Source organism: Macrobrachium nipponense, chromosome 14, assembly GCF_015104395.2.
Source record: "Macrobrachium nipponense isolate FS-2020 chromosome 14, ASM1510439v2, whole genome shotgun sequence".
Classification (NCBI taxonomy): Eukaryota; Metazoa; Arthropoda; class Malacostraca; order Decapoda; family Palaemonidae; genus Macrobrachium; species Macrobrachium nipponense.
Genome location: NC_087207.1, coordinates 40,744,911 through 40,763,373, shown reverse-complemented (window position 1 = coordinate 40,763,373; position 18,463 = coordinate 40,744,911).

The following is an 18,463-nucleotide window of genomic DNA, read 5'->3' as shown; positions in this document are numbered from 1 at the left end:
AACGAAAAACTAAATGTAATTGTGCACTTGCATCCATTGCACGTATGGATATCTAATTCAACACTTTTAGCATAATCTTCAAGCACTGATATACTCATCCAATTTGCCTAAAATTTGTAACATGGTGTGGACATCAAATCTCATCTGAGTTGCTAAAACAGAAAGTACACAGTAAGAGCAGGTAACCGAGACACTGAAAAGACAGTGATAAATAAACACACACACAACATATATATATTATAGGCTTGTGTTTAGTTAATTACATGTGTCAGCTTTTCCTCGCTTGGAGACAAGGCGCACCCAGAGAGCCGTAGTAGAGATGGCTTCCTTGGATGAAGGAATTTCATGTGTGTGCATTTTTGGTAACTGCTCAAGCTGTTGCCACGGGCGGTTTTGAGGCGTGGTGGGTATGTACATTCGTTTGTACGTGCATCACAGGTCCGACCGTTCCAGGCACTTGAGGGAAAGACACATTCCTTTGTGATAAGGGGAAAGACGGTCGAGAGGACACCAAGTGTCGGGAGAAAACCCATTTCAAGGTATGGTACATATTTAAATGACTTAAAAAACAGTGCCTTTGAAAAGAGAGAAGTATGCAGTGTATACCTTTATTTAATATTGTGTAATAGGAAATATAATGAATATATCTTTGTTACAGATGGGTTCCATATCATGGTACTAGAAACAGGATTCTCTAAACTTGACTATTACAATGTAGTAGTTGACATTTGAGCCTTGGAGTGATTTCTTAGACTAAACCAGGAGAGTAGAATGATAACTTGTAGTTTTCTTTGTGGGGCAGACTTGGTTTTTTTTTTTACCATGACTTATTAATCATGTTGTTCTATTTTTGTTCATCTGCTTTGGGTAATAAATAGTATATTTTGTAATTATGTGAGCTTATCAGCCTAGTGACATGTTTGCAGATAGAGGGGCGCCTGCTGTCAAACAGGTAAGGGTTGTCAAATTGTGTAGTTTGTCAAAACAGGGGGGTTATATATATATATATATATATATATATATATATATATATATATATATATATATATATATATATATATATAATATACACAGTTTGAGTATGTGGCCGGGCACTTAAGTTTGTACAAGCAGGAAAACATTACTTGCGCTCATCCTGTACATATCTTTGCATGAGTATTTTACCGGAAGTGCATTTCATCTTCTTTTCTTTTTATGGTAAGATGTAAAACATTATATATCCAAGTTTACTTGCATCCACGACACAGTCTTTTTGGGGGGGACACATTTTCATCTTTATTCCAGAACATTTCGTTCACTGTTCAATTTGTGATGATGATTCACATATTACTCGCGTATTTAGAATTCTCATTCTCAATCTTTTTCGTACGTATTTGGAGCATTGACTTTTGTCTATTTTGTCGAGTGATGACTAACCAACGATAAGTTTACGAAACGTTTTTTCCTCTACAAGAATCTTCTCAGTATCTGAGTGCACAATATTCCTTTATCGCCTCTTTTGTAGAGTGATAACTTCTGATATCGCTGGTTTATTATAGCTTTCTTTGGATCATCCCAGGGTTTATAGAATGCCCCTGGGATCTAGAAGCCCTTCAGCTACGCGTAAAAGATTTCCCATGAAAACACGAAAGCGGGTTTCTGTGTTTGGATTCTTTTTTTTTTATGCAGAGGAACAGGAAACGCCACTTAGCCTCCTGCTCACATCACAGCGATCTCATTCGTCTAAATAATAATAATAATAATAATAATAATAATAATAATAATAATAATAATAATAATAAATTTTATTGTCAGTTCAAGGCCATATACATGGAATTTACAAAGTACAGAGAGTAACATAATAGCATGATAAAAATGAAATAAACGTCAATATCCACACAGTTGCTGAAGTCTGAAGCAGTAAAAAGATAGTAATCATCATTCTGTAATAATAATAATAATAATAATAATAATAATATTAATAATAATAATAATAATAATAATAATAATAATAATAATAATAATAATAATAATAATAATAATAATAATACTGGATACTGGCTCAAAAACTTCAAGGCCCTACACCCACGAATAGCAGAACAACTCCAGCATTGTATCTCAAATCACCAAACACCCAAATGGATGACCACAGGAAGAAACATCCTTAGTACAAAAAGACAAGAGTAAGGGAAATATAGCCAGTAACTACAGGCCTATCACCTGCCTACCAATAATGTGGAAGTTACTAACAGGATCATCAGTGAAAGGCTATACAACTACTAGAGGAGACAAACATCCATCCCCTACAACAGAAAGGCTGCAGAAGGAAGTGTAGGGGCACAAAAGACCAGCTCCTGATAGACACCTGGTAAAATGTAAAGAATGCAAGAACAGTAGGAGAAGGAACCAACCTAAGCATGGCATGGATAGACTATAAGAAAGTCCTTCGACATGATACCACCACACATGGCTAATAGAATGCCTGAAAATATATGGGGCAGAGGAAAATACCATCAGCTTCCTCAAAAATACAATGTGCAACTGGAATACAATACTTACAAGCTCTGGAATAAGACTAGCAGAGGTTAATATCAGGAGAGGGATCTTCCAGGGCGACTCACTGTCCCCACTACTCTTCGTAGTAGCCATGATTCCCATGACAAAAGTACTACAGAAGATGGATGCCGGGTACCAACTCAAGAAAAGAGGCAACAAAAATCAACCATCTGATGTTCATGGACGACATCAAGCTGTATGGTAAGAGCATCAAGGAAATAGATACCCTAATCCAGACTGTAAGGATTGTATCTGGGGACATCAGAATGGAGTTTGGAATAGAAAAATGCGCCTTAGTCAACATACAAAAAGGCAAAGTAACGAGAACTGAAGGGATAAAGCTACCAGAGTGGGAGCAACATCAAACACATAGATGAGACAGGATACAAATACCTGGGAATAATGGAAGGAGGAGATATAAAAACATCAAGAGATGAAGGACACGATCAGGAAAGAATATATGCAGAGACTCAAGGCGATACTCAAGTCAAAACTCAAACGCCGGAAATATGTATAAAAAGCCATAAACACATGGGCAGTGCCAGTAATCAGATACAGCGCAGGAATAGTGGAATGGACGAAGGCAGAACTCCGCAGCATAGATCAGAAAACCAGGAAACAAATGACAATACACAAGGCACTACACCAAGAGCAAATACGGACAGACTATACATAACACGAAAGGAAGGAGGGAGAGGACTACTAAGTATAGAGGACTGCGTCAACATTGAAAACAGAGCACTGGGGCAATATCTGAAAACCAGTGAAGACGAGTGCTAAAGAGTGCATGGGAAGAAGGACTAATAAAAGTAGACGAAGACCCAGAAATATACAGAGACAGGAGAAAGACAGAAAGAACAGAGGACTGGCACAACAAGCCAATGCACGGACAATACATGAGACAGACTAAAGAACTAGCCAGCGATGACAATTGGCAGTGGCTACAGAGGGGAGAGCTAAAGAAGGAAACTGAAGGAATGATAACAGCGGCACAAGATCAGGCCCTAAGAACCAGATATGTTCAAAGTACGATAGACGGAAATAACATCTCTCCCATATGTAGGAAGTGCAATACGGAAAAATGAAACCATAAAACCACATAGCAAGTGAATGCCCGGCACTTGCACAGAACCAGTACAAAAAGAGGCATGATTCAGTGGCAAAAGCCCTCCACTGGAACCTGTGCCAAGAAACATCAGCTACTTGCAGTAATAAGTGGTACGAGCACCAACCTGAGGGAGTGATAGAAAACGATCAGGCAAAGATCCTCTGGGACTATGGTATCAGAACGGATAGGGTGATACGTGCAAATAGACCAGACGTGACGTTGATTGACAAAGTCAAGAAGAAAGTATCACTCATTGATGTCGCAATACCATGGGACACAGAGTTGAAGAGAAAGAGAGGGAAAAAAATGGATAAGTATCAAGATCTGAAAATAGAAATAAGAAGGATATGGGATATGCCAGTGGAAATCGTACCCATAATCATAGGAGCACTAGGCACAATCCCAAGATCCCTGAAAAGGAATCTAGAAAAAACTAGAGGCTGAAGTAGCTCCAGGTCTCATGCAGAAGAGTGTGATCCTAGAAACGGCACACATAGTAAGAAAAGTGATGGACTCCTAAGGAGGCAGGATGCAACCCGGAACCCCACACTATAAATACCACCCAGTCGAATTGGAGGACTGTGATAGAGCAAAAAAAAAAAAAAAAAAAAAAAAAAAAAAAAAAAAAAAAAAAAAAAAAAAAAAAAAATAATAATAATAATAAAATAATACATGAGCCAGACTAAAGAACTAGCCAGCGATGACAATTGGCAATGGCTACAGAGGGGAGAGCTCAAGAAGGAAACTGAAGGAATGATAACAGCGGCACAAGATCAGGCCCCAAGAACCAGATATGTTCAAAGAACGATAGACGGAAATAACATCTCTCCCATATGTAGGAAGTGCAATACGAAAAAAATGAAACCATCAATCACATAGCAGCGAACTCCCGGCACTTGCACAGAACCAGTACAAAAAGAGGCATGATTCAGCTGGCAAAAGCCCTCCACTGGAGCCTGTGCAAGAAAACATCAGCTACCTTGCAGTAATAAGTGGTACGAGCACCAACCTGAGGGAGTGATAGAAAACGATCAGTCAAAGATCCTCTGGGACTATGGTATCAGAACGGATAGGGTGATACGCGCAAATAGACCAGACGTGACGTTGATTGACAAAGTCAAAAAGAAAGTATCACTTCATTGATGTAGCAATACCATGGGACACCAGAGTTGAAGAGAAAGAGAGGAAAAAATGGATAAGTATCAAGATCTGAAAATAGAAATAAGAAGGATTATGGGATATGCCAGTGGAAATCGTACCCATTAATCATAGAAGCACTAGGCACGATCCCAAGATCCCTGAAAAGGAATCTAGAAAAACTAGAGGGTGAAGTATCTCCGTGACTCATGCAGGAGAAGAGTGTGATCCTAGAAACGGCGCACATAGTAAGAAAAGAGATGGACTCCTAAGGAGGCAGGATGCAACCCGGAACCCCACACTATAAATACCACCCCGTCGAATTGGAGGACTGTGATAGCGCAAAATAAAAAAAAATAAATAAATAAAACAAATAATAATAATAATAATAATAATAATAATAATAATAATAATAATAATAATAATAATAATAATAATAATAATAATAATATGCTGGAAGTAAACCCTCTTTTAAACATGTTTTTATTAAAAGTGATTGCTGCCTCAGCTGCATTAATTTTTTAAAGGTTCTTCTCTATTTTTTCTAATTATTGTTTTCTCATTGTTGCTTAAACTGCGTGAGCAACACGAAGGGTGACATATCTTAATATGTAATAGTAGTAAAAAAACGATTGGATTTTATTGGTAAAAAAAATTCCAGCAGACGGGACTCACCCTCTCACTTCAGTCCTTCACCACCTCCGCCCAAGAGGATGTCTGTCAACCTTCGGTGCGTTGCTCATCAGTTTAAGCAACAATGAGAAAACAATAATTAGAAAAATAGAGAAGAACCTTTATAAAATTAATGCAGCTGAGGTAGCAATCACTTTTAATAATAATAATAATAATAATAATAATAATAATAATAATAATAATAATAATAATAATAATAATAATAATAATACTCAAGTCAAAACTCAACGCCGGAAATATGATAAAAGCCATAAACACATGGGCAGTGCCAGTAATCAGATACAGCGCAGGAATAGTGGAATGGACGAAGGCAGAAACTCCACAGCATTGATCAGAAAACCAGGAAACAAATGACAATACACAAAGCACTACACCCAAGAGCAAATACGGACAGACTATACATAACACGAAAGGAAGGAGGGAGAGACTACTAAGTATAGAGGACTGCGTCAACATCGAAAACAGAGCACTGGGGCAATATCTGAAAACCAGTGAAGACGAGTGGCTAAAGAGTGCATGGGAAGAAGGACTAATAAAAGTAGACGAAGACCCAGAAATATACAGAGACAGGAGAAAGACAGAAAGAACAGAGGACTGGCACAACAAACCAATGCACGGACAATACATGAGACAGACTAAAGAACTAGCCAGCGATGACAATTGGCAATGGCTACAGAGGGGAGAGCTAAAGAAGGAAACTGAAGGAATGATAACAGCGGCACAAGATCAGGCCCTAAGAACCAGATATGTTCAAAGTACGATAGACGGAAATAACTCTCTCCCATATGTAGGAAGTGCAATACGAAAAATGGAAACCATACATAGCAAGCGAATGCCCGGCACTTGCACAGAACCAGTACAAAAAGAGGCATGATTCAGTGGCAAAAGCCTCCACTGGAACCTGTGCAAGAAACATCAGCTACCTTGCAGTAATAAGTGGTACGAGCACCAACCTGAAGGAGTAATAGAAAACGATCCAGGCAAAGATCCTCTGGGGACTATGGTATCAGGACGGATAGGGTGATACGTGCAAACAGACCAGACGTGACGTTGATTGACAAAGTCAAGAAGAAAGTATCACTCATTGATGTCGCAATACCATGGGACACCAGAGTTGAAGAGAAAGAGAGAGAAAAAATGGATAAGTATCAAGATCTGAAAATAGAAATAAGAAGGATATGGGATATGCCAGTGGAAATCGTACCCATAATCATAGGAGCACTAGGCACGATCCCAAGATCCCTGAAAAAGGAATCTAGAAAAACTAGAGGCTGAAGTAGCTCCTGGACTCATGCAGAAGAGTGTGATCCTAGAAACGGCACACTAGTAAGAAAAAGTGATGGATTCCTAAAGGAGGCAGATGCAACCGGAACCCACACTATAAATACCACCCAGTCGAATTGGAGGACTGTGATAGAGCAAAAAAAAAAAAAACACATAATAATAATAATAATAATAATAAATAAAGCATTGAGAGCTATGATCGTTAGTGCACAGTTTGCGTAAATCAATCCAGCTATTTCCAGCTAAAGACCATCAGGTGGTTACAGCAGTCAGTTCCAGAGGGCTAAATACGAAAAATTGAATGTAGAAAAACTCTAACTTGATAATATTCACAGTAATAATGCAAAAGTAACAGTAACCGAAATAATGTAATACTAATGAACATTCTGCAGATAGCATTTGCAAAAACAGAGATTAGGTAATTTATGGAACAAAACGCCTCTTTTTCCCATCTTTCCCACAATTTAGATCTCCTTCTTGCTTCACTCCTTAGGATGCTTTGTATGAGCGAATTGCTGCTGTTTCTCACTCGGGTTATCAGACTGGACATTATTCGCCATTACAAGGATTTTTTAAGTTGTCCGGGGGGGTTTTCTGTGAACATCTGTGTCGCGGAGTGGAAGCGGGGATGTTTGTGAGGCTCTCAAAATGTCATTGTGCACAACAATGATATGTCTCATGGTCTCTATATTTTAATTCGTCTAGAGGGAACACCCATAGATACTGTACTAATACGAGCGGAAGGGCCGCAGTTTCACGTCTCGGTGACAGAAAGCAAAAACCTCCTTGCAATCATGTTGCCAGTTACACATAATTCATGTCGCCTCTGTTCTATGTCTGCCGTATCTTTTAGGTCATCGTGAACCAAGTATTGATATTCGTGCACAGAATTCCAACCGATGATTTCTGAGGAAAATTTGTGGTTCTGCAATATACTTCAGCTATTATATTTATATTTTCTTTCGTCTTTTCATAATAATAATTTTGTTGGGAAAAGTTGTGTAAAAATCATGATATTAAATTGTATATGCTCTCGTGTTTTTTTTCAAAAGTACTGTTTTCTGGAAGAATCACTTGTTTACTGCAGGTATCCTTCAAGGTGTGGCTAGCCTCTGGCGACTCCTCCTTTCTGTGAGTGAAATCGCCCTTATGGCTAATCTGGTAGTGTCAGTTTGTATATTAAGCCTTCTTTTGACTATGTGTTCTTTGTAAAATCAGTTTTGCCTCAATAAAGGGTCCGAACAGGACCGAAAGTACTTGGCTATCTCGCTTTTTCATTTTTTCTTCTTCGTGGCAAAAAAACCTTTATTTATACATAGCATCACGTTTTATATTTACTTCGTGACAAGTTATTCATATATATATATATATATATATATATATATATATATATATATATATATATATATATATAATATATATATATATCTATATATCTATACACACACACACACACACACACACACACACATAATATATATATATATATATATATATAATATAATATATATAATGTATAGTGTGCATGTATAGGTGATGGAGAGGGAAGAAATACCAAACAAATCAGCTCTAGCAAACTTCTCAAGATCCGCTTTCGATGGAAAGAAAACTATGCTTATAGTGTGCGGAGAAAAAGTTCCAAGGAAGTGTCCATTTCCTAATCTTGAGAGATTGATAGAGCTTTCGCTACGCGCCAGGCTCCAAAGCATCGCACCCCTTCACCCCCTTCAACTGTGTGGTGGAAATCATGAACTCCAGTATAAACAGTACTGATTGGCCTTTCATACCATTCACAAGGATATATGAAAGATACATCCTAGATAAGTACGGTCGTGCCTTTTTACCCTAGTTAATAATTTCTTTTATTTATATTCCATTGTTTCGTTATTAACTAAAGTACCCTAATTAGAGTAAGAAAGAGAATATCGAGCAACTATTCATTAGAAAATTTAGCACGAAAATCGAATGCACAGATAAAATTGTGTATGTCCTAAAATATCTCACATTATCTATGATGACTTTCGAGAAGTTTTTAAGTGAAGCTGAAATTTGTGTGAAAAGAGGAACAAAAATGGAAAATAAACCTACCCAGTCACCGGAGGAGAACATCCTCCAAGGTTCTCATGGTATCAACATTCTTCCGTTACTATCAGCGGAGGATCTCAGCTTCGTTGGTGTATCGTCAGTAAGTAAAATGAAATATTCTTAAACCAAAATTCAATCGTTTCTAAATACGAACCAAAAATATGGTATTTAGCCACCAACATCTAGTATAGAAGTAACAATATAAAATTCAAAACAATTTAAGCAATTTATTACTCTTTCAAGTAAATGCGTTATAGAATTTATAAATTCAATTATTGTTTGTAGTCCATACTCTTATAACTTTTTCCTTCTTGTAGAAATTTAATATACATGGATGATGGAGATATGTATGACTATGCATATATAGAGTACCTTTTTTTAATCTGAGAAAGTGCTGCCATATCTAAAATTATAATTAAATAAATGCATATTGATTAGAAAAGAATTGATAGAAAAACTCAACGAGTAACGGTAATTTACTAAGTTGAAATTACTATGAATGGCTTCTGATGTTGAATATTAATTATCTATGAATATAAAACTTTCATACCCGATTTATGTCCCAATTTCTTGTGTTAAAAATCGCCTTTTTAATCTTACCGCTGCACCAGCTTTACCTCTTTAAAGCTCTGCTGAATAATCTGAAAACTATATTATTTTTTCAAAGCTAATTTTCAGCTCAGTGTTTTCCAGAAAATTTTCTCTTTTCATATCTTTTTATGGAAAGAATGCTAATACCAGATGAGCACGATAGTAGCGTGATTAAGAGCGGCCTCAAATCACAGTCATAAACTTCGGAAACTTTTATAGCAACGCCTTCTATCATTTCAAGGAAGTTACCTCTGGAGATTCAGTTCGACATTTTTCTCTTTTGATGCTTGCAACAGAGTTTGGGGATCTCCTTTCCTATTTTAGCATCTTATCATGGAAATTTCAAACAAGGTACTAACAAAGAAAATAACGAAAACTGCGAGAGAGGGAAAAAAAATATACACCGCTCCGCATCATTGTAATTTTATAAACAAGAAAGAAAACAATACAATTCTTTCGCCAAAATTAGAGAGAGAGAAAATCCATAAGCTTTGACTTGATAAACTAGATATTTTAACGTTCTCCTCGAGAGAGAGAGAGAGAGAGAGAGACGAGAGGAGAGAGAGAGAGATATTGCAGTTATACTGATCATAAAAATTGTCTCCCATATGCCCAAAGCAAGAAGGTCGCGTGTACAATACATCTCTCTAGGCTTCTGTGGCATCGTCCGAAAATTTACTGGCACCGCTAATTGAATTTACTGGGCGATGCAGAGCTACACATCCTGGAAGGCGACTTCTTGTTTAATTTATTTGTGTTTATCTCTTTTCTTCCGTTACTACTATATAATTCTTACATTTTCATTCATTTAAATTCGAAAGTTAAAACTGAAACACAATAAGACTATGATGATTAGGCATTAGATCCCAAGTGATACTTACGTCAATAAAGCTCTCTTCTCCATAAGAACAAATGGAATTATACATTTAAACTATTGCCAGTGAAACACACCAATGCATTTTCCCGAGTGTTTCAGGCTTACTCTTTGCAAACACACACCATTTGTATTGTATGAATAAAAAAAGCGAAAAATCAAATAAACCCTGCAAGAAGGTTATTGTTTTCAAAATAAGAAGAGATTTCATCTGAAGCAATCAAAATTTCCCTACATTCATCATATTATCAGCAGTGTTCCTTTGAGGCGCAAGAATGAATCCTTTCCAGGCACATCTGAAAAGAGCGGAAATGCAGAATATCCTACTTGTTCTTGAAGGTCAGTATGCTGTGACTATATCCTTTTGATACGGATATTGTTTTTCATTTACTCCCTGTTGTGATGAATTTATTCTGCCCCATCATTATTAACACTGTTAATTGAATAAGGAAAAACAATTATCGAACACAACAATAAATAAAAATAAAAATAAAATCATAAAACAAAGCTACGTTGCAAACAAACAAATATTTACAACCAAGACACCATTGTAGGGCAAAAAAAAAAACAAAAAAAAAACAAAGGCATTCGAATATGGAGGTTCCAATTGGCATCCTTGCTTACTCTTGCTTTGTATAAGAACCCTTATTTTTCTCTGGGGGCGGGGTAGGTAGGGGATCGGGAAGGTAGGGGATTGGGGAGGTAGGGGATCGGGAAGGTAGGGGAAACATGACACATCCACCCTCTTCCTGCAAACATGTTTGTTCTCCCAGGTTGGGGGCGAGGTAGGGAGGGATTGGGAGGAGTAGGGCAACATGACACATCTACACACCTCCTGCTAACTGTTGTCCACCTGGGTGGGGTGGGGGGTAGTTATGGGCTCAGGAGAGTAGGGGACAGACACATCCACCTTTCTCCTGGCAAACCTGTTGTGTCGGTCTAGTTGGGGGTGGGAGAGTAAGGGAGACATGACGGCAGCGCTGGGTTCCAGCGTAGTGAATAATAATAATCATATGTAATAAAAAAGCTTTACTTACTATAGCGGTGGTGAACAAAATAAACTAATAATAACAAAACTTAAGCATAAAGGGGATCTACTGTATATTAGTACATATTATCATAAATACGATGGGCCCGGTGATACCCCGGACAGAAAAATAGAGGCAGGAGAAAACATTATCACAGGGCGTTCAACTGATTAAGAGTGAATCCATTTTTCAGGTTACTTCCAAAAACCCAAAGCCTTTTCATATACCCAGCTGAATAATGAAAGAGAAATGTTTTTAAAGCATATTTGCAAAGGTGTGTGTTTTATGCGGAGCTGAGGAAGAGTGCAAGACCATGACAGTGCTTTCAATTTATTTAAGTAGCTTTGACAGTTGTGGGCCGCGAAATAAAGTGAAAAAACGTATATTGTCGAAATCTTTTAACAAGTGGCAAATGCGATCATTGAGGCAGCTGCAAATTGAACGTGAAACAACGCAGGCCTAAAATAAACAATAGTTCCTAAATCTGCAATAAAAATTTTTTATTAATAAATAAATATATAAATACTTATGTAGTATTTTTTATATGTGTGTTGATAGAGTATCTTACCTAAAATACGCTTCTGACTGCAATTACACAACACATTAAATGGTTCACAAGCATTTTTCGTTAACAAATCGAGATTAAAAAAAGGCAAAATGCAGAGTTTTAGTTTGTTGTTTCAACAATCGTCTGATAATAACAGAAACAATAATATTAAGAAGGGCGTCATAATGACATTTACCATACCCCACAAAAGCGAAGGGAGCGATTTCGCATATCCGTACAATTTATCCTTCAAAAATGATGATATAGATAAATAATAGATATTCAAATAAATATTCGCAAAAATCCTTGATGTCGAGATTATCAACACAGACAACGAGTCGTATGTTCATACTGGCGATGACTGAAAAAAAAGAAAAAAAAAAAAAAAACGTACCCTAAGGTTTATCTGCTGGACACAAATTTCTTGAACAATATAATTTGGTCTATTTCAATGTTAAAAGAAAAACAAACATTTTTCAAATAACGATCGGCTACTAATAAAAAAAACTGAAAAATATAAACATAACATTTTCATTGGGTTATTTTTCTGCGTTGCGTCTTACGTAGGCTTTAATAGAGAACTGAAAGAATTCAGAGCAGCCTGACAATTTATGGATACTGGAAAAGCAACTGAATGCAGTGACGCTGAATAAAGCTGTGTGAGATTCATCCTTAATGGAAAATGTATTTCGATGAAAATATCTTCCGAAAGAGTTAAAACTGAATGAACAGAAGACGAACACAAAAGTTTATGATGAGATTTATAAAGGCAGTTAGATTGAAAATAAGATCATTTTAGCAAATATACAGAATGGTATTCTACTGCAAACAGAGCCGTGGATGTTACTACGATTTTCTACATTCAATTATTTCCCATTTCGGATTCAAGGATTTCAGTGCAAAGCATATTAGAAAGTTAATACCAAATCGACTTGCAAGCGGCCATTGCAACCACTACAAAGTATTATTATGGAACTGGTGACCAGTAGATTCTACGTACTAAAGCTTATAAACAAACTAAAAAGAATATTTCAGCTTCGGTAAAAATATATCTGAATTCGAGAGATAGTAATGAGTACATAAGAGTTGAAGTAAGTTCGAATGCATCTTCAGAGGGGAGTGGGTTCGTAATTTATTTCACTTTCTCCCGAGTGAAAGCGTAGAATCCAACCAGGAAAGACTGTTTTCCATTTACTTCTCATTTATATTTAAGGGTTTCGTTCGAAATTAGTAAAAGAAATGAAAAATAAAACATGCAAGATGGAAACCAAAAAGAATCTCTCTGGTCGTTGGCTTCATTTTAACCAGTTTCCAGTTCCAATCAGAAGTAGAAGTCAGTCAAAGTTGATAACATAGCTTTCTTCCCGTTGATCTTTCCACAATATAAATCATTATTAAATTTATAAGCAAATGGAGATTTGTTACAATATTCTCTAGCATTACCAGTCTTTCTGAATGCTTTTGTATACTTTTCTACTTAAGTTGGTCTCTATAAAAATATATAGCTATAGTATGACGAGAACACAAAATATCCATGAATCAACTCTTCCTTCGAGGATCTGCTAAAAACCATCTTTCGTGTTAATTTCAGTTTATGAATTATCTGAACCTTTCTGTCTCTTATTTTAATTCGGCGGGAAACAAAACATTTTTCATTAAAATATGAACTATCTGAGTTTTTTAATTTTTTTTTATTGTCATTCGATGCTTTTCAATCAGACATACGAATTGCATTTTGACTTATAATAAAATTTGATGAGTTAAGGCAAGTGACTGATAATGCAAATTATAGTTTAAAGACTTTATTTGCTTCTGTTCTCTTTATTTATTTTAGAATGCTTACAATATTTAAAAGTGACTCGCTCATACAAGAATTAGATCAAGATCAAAGTAAAGATTTAATCACTAGGAAAAACATCTAATCAAAAGATTTTGTTGTAGGAATTTAACCACCACCCTTCCAATATTTTTCAATTTTAGCATTCTCACGTTGTTTTAAAAATCTCACGGATGTGCTGAATCATGACCATAACTGCTTACACACGTGTTTAACAGTATTGCGAAAGCAATAAACATCTGTTTAGAGAGCTGCAAACAGGATAACAATTTGATAAATCGAAATATATACTTCATAGTCTGAGAAAATACTTTATTCCATAACGAATCAAAATAAAAACATCCTTCAACAAATTTCTCATATACGGATTGATAAAGAATGGGTTTGACATTGTAAGAAATGGTTTATGGAAACGAGAAAGTAAAAAAAAAACAACATGAGAAAGAGGCAGAGAGAGAAGTTTCGATACCTACAAACCACAGATTAACCTATAAGTGCAATCCAAATCTACTTTGGATGGCTCTAAGATATTCATACTTGTCAGTAAACAACAACGCATAGAGAGAGAGGAGAGAGAGAGAGGACGAAGAGAGAGAGAAGATGAGGAGAGAGAGAGAGAGACAGAGAGAGAGAGAGAGAGAGAGAGAGAGACTTACTTATTAAAAACAATTCAAATGAAATATTAGTTAAAAAATATATTTCTGTGATGTTACATAAATACTAAAATATATTTTCTTTCTCCACAATGAGGAGTATACACTTCACACACACACATACACACACCCACATACACACATACACACACACACACCACATATATACACATTCATATATATAGTATATATATATATATATATATATATATATATATATATATATATATATATATATATATATATAGTTTTAAACCTCATAACGTGATCAGGTAAACTAATTCCTGGTAACAGTGATGTCTTCTGAGTTATCGTATCCGCTTCATAATAGATTATTTAGTATGATAGTTAACTACGAAAATACGATGTAACGTACTAATATTGAATATTAATATTGATACTGAATAATAATTAATATATATATATATATATATAATATATATATATATATATATATATATATATACATATATATATATTAATATTACAGTATCAATATTAATATTCAATATTAGTACGTTACATCGTATTTTTCGTAGTTAACTATCATACTAAATAATCTATTATGAAGCGGATACGATAACTCAGAAGACATCACTGTTACCAGGAATTAGTTTACCTGATCACGATTATGAGGTTTAAAACTAAAACAAAAAAGTTTCATAACAAGGAGTTTGGTTCTATTCAATATAAACACGAAGAGAGAGCAACCGAAACTCTGATTTAGACGAGATAAAATACGAAAATAGCAATTTCGACCTAGGAATTTGTTCCACGAATAAGCCTATTTTTTAGACTTTATTGCACATCCTCTAGTTTCCAAGAGTTGTGCCAAGAGCAATTCCAGAAAATAATGTTACACCAATTTCGTAACTAAATATAGTGCAAATTAGCGTATTCCTTATGTTGTTCTTTAAGCCTATGTTTCAACATCTTGCTAATGCTCATTCCATTATGACAGGACTTAAGCCGCCACTAACGTTCAGTTATGCCTGCGCAGTTATGACAATAAAACCATGCCATGATGTTTTAAGGAATATAAGTAGGCTTGGCGTCCCCTAGAAGCGATGGAGAGATTAGGATAGATCTCTTGTGTGGGCAGGAGACTACGTGGAAAAGAAGTGGAACTAGAGAGATAGAAATGGATTTAAGCTATATACAGCGGGTCACGAGAGGGAAGAAATGGAGTTGGAATTATAGTAACTAACAAACTGGAAGGAAAAAGTGGCAGAAGTAAAGAGAGTCAATGATAGGATTTTAAAGATTCCAATAATAATTATAATAGGGGACAAGGTAGTCAAATATATCAGCATATGCTCCTCAGATGGGGTGCCAAGAGCAAGAGAAAGAATTATTTAGACAAGAGTTCGAGGATGCCACTAGAACAGTGTAAGAGGAGGAGAAACTAATAGTAGGAGCTGATATGAATGGCAAGAGTGGGAAAGAGAAGAGATGAGTATGAGGAAGTACAACAGGGTTTGGAATAAAAACAAAGATGAGGATTATTTATTGGAGATGGCTCAGAGCTGTGAATTGGCCTGTACGAACACATGGTTTCAAAAGTTAGATACTTGATAAGTTATGAAAGTGGAGGCGCGCATAGCCAAATAGATTACATCCTGGTTAGAGGAGACAATAAACTGCAAAGTGACCTTGGGAGAGGCGTGTGTTAAACAGACAGGTTGGTGGTGATGAGGATTTTAAAATGAGAGGTAAGAAACCCAAGAAGAGAAAGAGAAGATCTAGAATAAGATTTGGGACCTTAAAGGAGAAAAGGTGGAGTAATTTAGGACTGTGAGAGAGATGTCTGGAAAGGGGGCAACATAGAATTTGGGAGGAAAGGGTAACAGAGTGGAAAATATCTGGGCGGCAGGTCATGAGAAAAATATGTAGGGGAAGCAGAGGAGCTGGTGGGAAAGAACCAATGGATATGGAGGTGTTGAGAAAAGAAAAGTGGTAGTAGATGGAGATGGTGCAAAGAATCAAAAGTTAAAAGAAAATCAATAGCATTAAAAAAATGGAAAGTAAGGCATGCACATGGTGCAGAGGAAAGGTACAGAGAAGAGGCAACGAGGGGCAAGAAGGAGCGGTAGGTATGGCTATTGGAAGGGCGGCAGAGCAGTTGAATGATAGACTAGGAACAAGAGGTGAAAAGGATATCTATAAGTTGTCAAACTTGAGAAAAGGCAGAGACAGGCAGGATGTGAGTAAATTGGGTGTCATCAAGGATACTGATGGAAATATATGTATAGGGATGGAGACATTAAGAAGAGATAGCAAGAGCATTTTGAACAACTGTTAAATACTGAAAATAAGAGAGAAGGGTGGAGGGACCAGTGATGGAGATACAGGATACAGAAGTGAAGAGAGCATAAGGAAAATGAAGAATGGTAAATCACCAGGTCCATCGGAGTTCCAAATTGAAATTATCAAATTACTAGGTACAGAGAGGGAGAAATGGACGCTGTATTTATTAAAAGCTATATGTGAAAAAGGAGAAATGCCAACGGACTGGGATGAGAGTCTAATGGTATATAATACAAGCAGAAGGGAGATGTCATGGATTGTGGTAATTACAGGGGAATTAAACTAACAGAGCATAGATTGAAAGTTTGAGAGAATACTGGATGAGAGATTAAGAGAGATTGTAAAGATTGGAAACAGCAGTATGGATTCATGAGAGGAAGAGGGGGGATGGTGGATGCCATCTTCATAGTAAGACAGCTACAGGAAAAAAAGGCTAGTGGGAAACTAGGAGCTCTATTGTGGGTTTATAGACCTAGAGAAAGATACAATAGAATCCAAAGAGAAGTGATATTTTGGTGTTTCAGGAAAAGGAAAGTCCCAGAAAAGTGGGTTAGGCTGGTTGAGATGATATATAAAAGAACAAGCACAAAAAGTAATGACAGCTGTTGTCGAAAACAGAAAGCTTTGAAGTTGGTGTTGGATTACACCAGGGTCAGCATTAAGCCCATGTTTGTTTGTACACCAATGATCTGGCGATTACTGCTGAAGATGAGAGGGCCTACAGAGAAGGGTTGAAGAGTGGCAGGAGTCTTAGAAAGGGGTGGCTTAAAGGTAGATGTGGATAAAGACAGGTTTGCTGAGCAGTAGGGGAAGATAGAGAAAGAATAGTAATACAAGAAAGAAGAGGCTCAATTACAAAACAGAAAGAAAAGTTTAATTACTTAGGATCTACTTTAAGCCAAGAGGGAGGATGTGAGGCTGAAGTGACAGTAGGATAAAATGCTGCAATGGCAGAAGCAGAAAGAGGTAGCTGGAGTAGTATGTGATAAGAAAATGCCAATCAAGCTAAAAGTCAAGATTCATAACACAGTGATAAGACCAGTGTTAAAGTATGGAGTGGAAAAATATGGGTTCTAAGAAGAAAAAAAGAGGAAGTAAAGCTTGAGAGAAGAAATGAGAAGCTGAGGTGGATTATGGGAAGATCGCTGCTTGAGAGATAAGAAAATGATGAAATAAGAAGGGCAGGCTCAGTAAAGATTACAGAGGTGATAAGAGAGTCACAACTGAGATGGTATGGGCAAGAAAGGATGACGAGGAGAGAGTGAAGAGGAACCTGTTAGAGGAAGAAGATCGAGAGGGAGACAGAGAATTGGTGGCAAGATAAAGTGAAGGAAGATAAGAAGAGAAGAGGTTTGGTGAAGGATGATGCCTTAGATAGAAGGCAGTGGAGAAGGTGCATCAGGCAACCGACCCCTTAATGTAGGGCAAATGCTGGGAAAGAAGAGTTATAACTGCACAGTTTGGACTGTGCAGTTAAAACTGAACGTTAGTATGTAGACAACCTGCTCAGTTTCTCTGGCCTGCGCAGGCGGCCTGAGTAAATAGCTCATCTATCCATGAGCCTCAGCCCAAATGGTTGTGCATACGCGTTGCAATGTTAATGTACTGGATATAAATCATACAACTTTTTTGGCTCATTTCGCTGTCCGTCCGCGGACAGATATATGGATACTTGTGTTTTAAAAATTGATACGGATGTCAGAATAACATATAATCATATCCACACAGAAAAAAACAATTGTGTACGAGTATAATGAAGGCTGAAAGTAGCAGTATCATTCCTG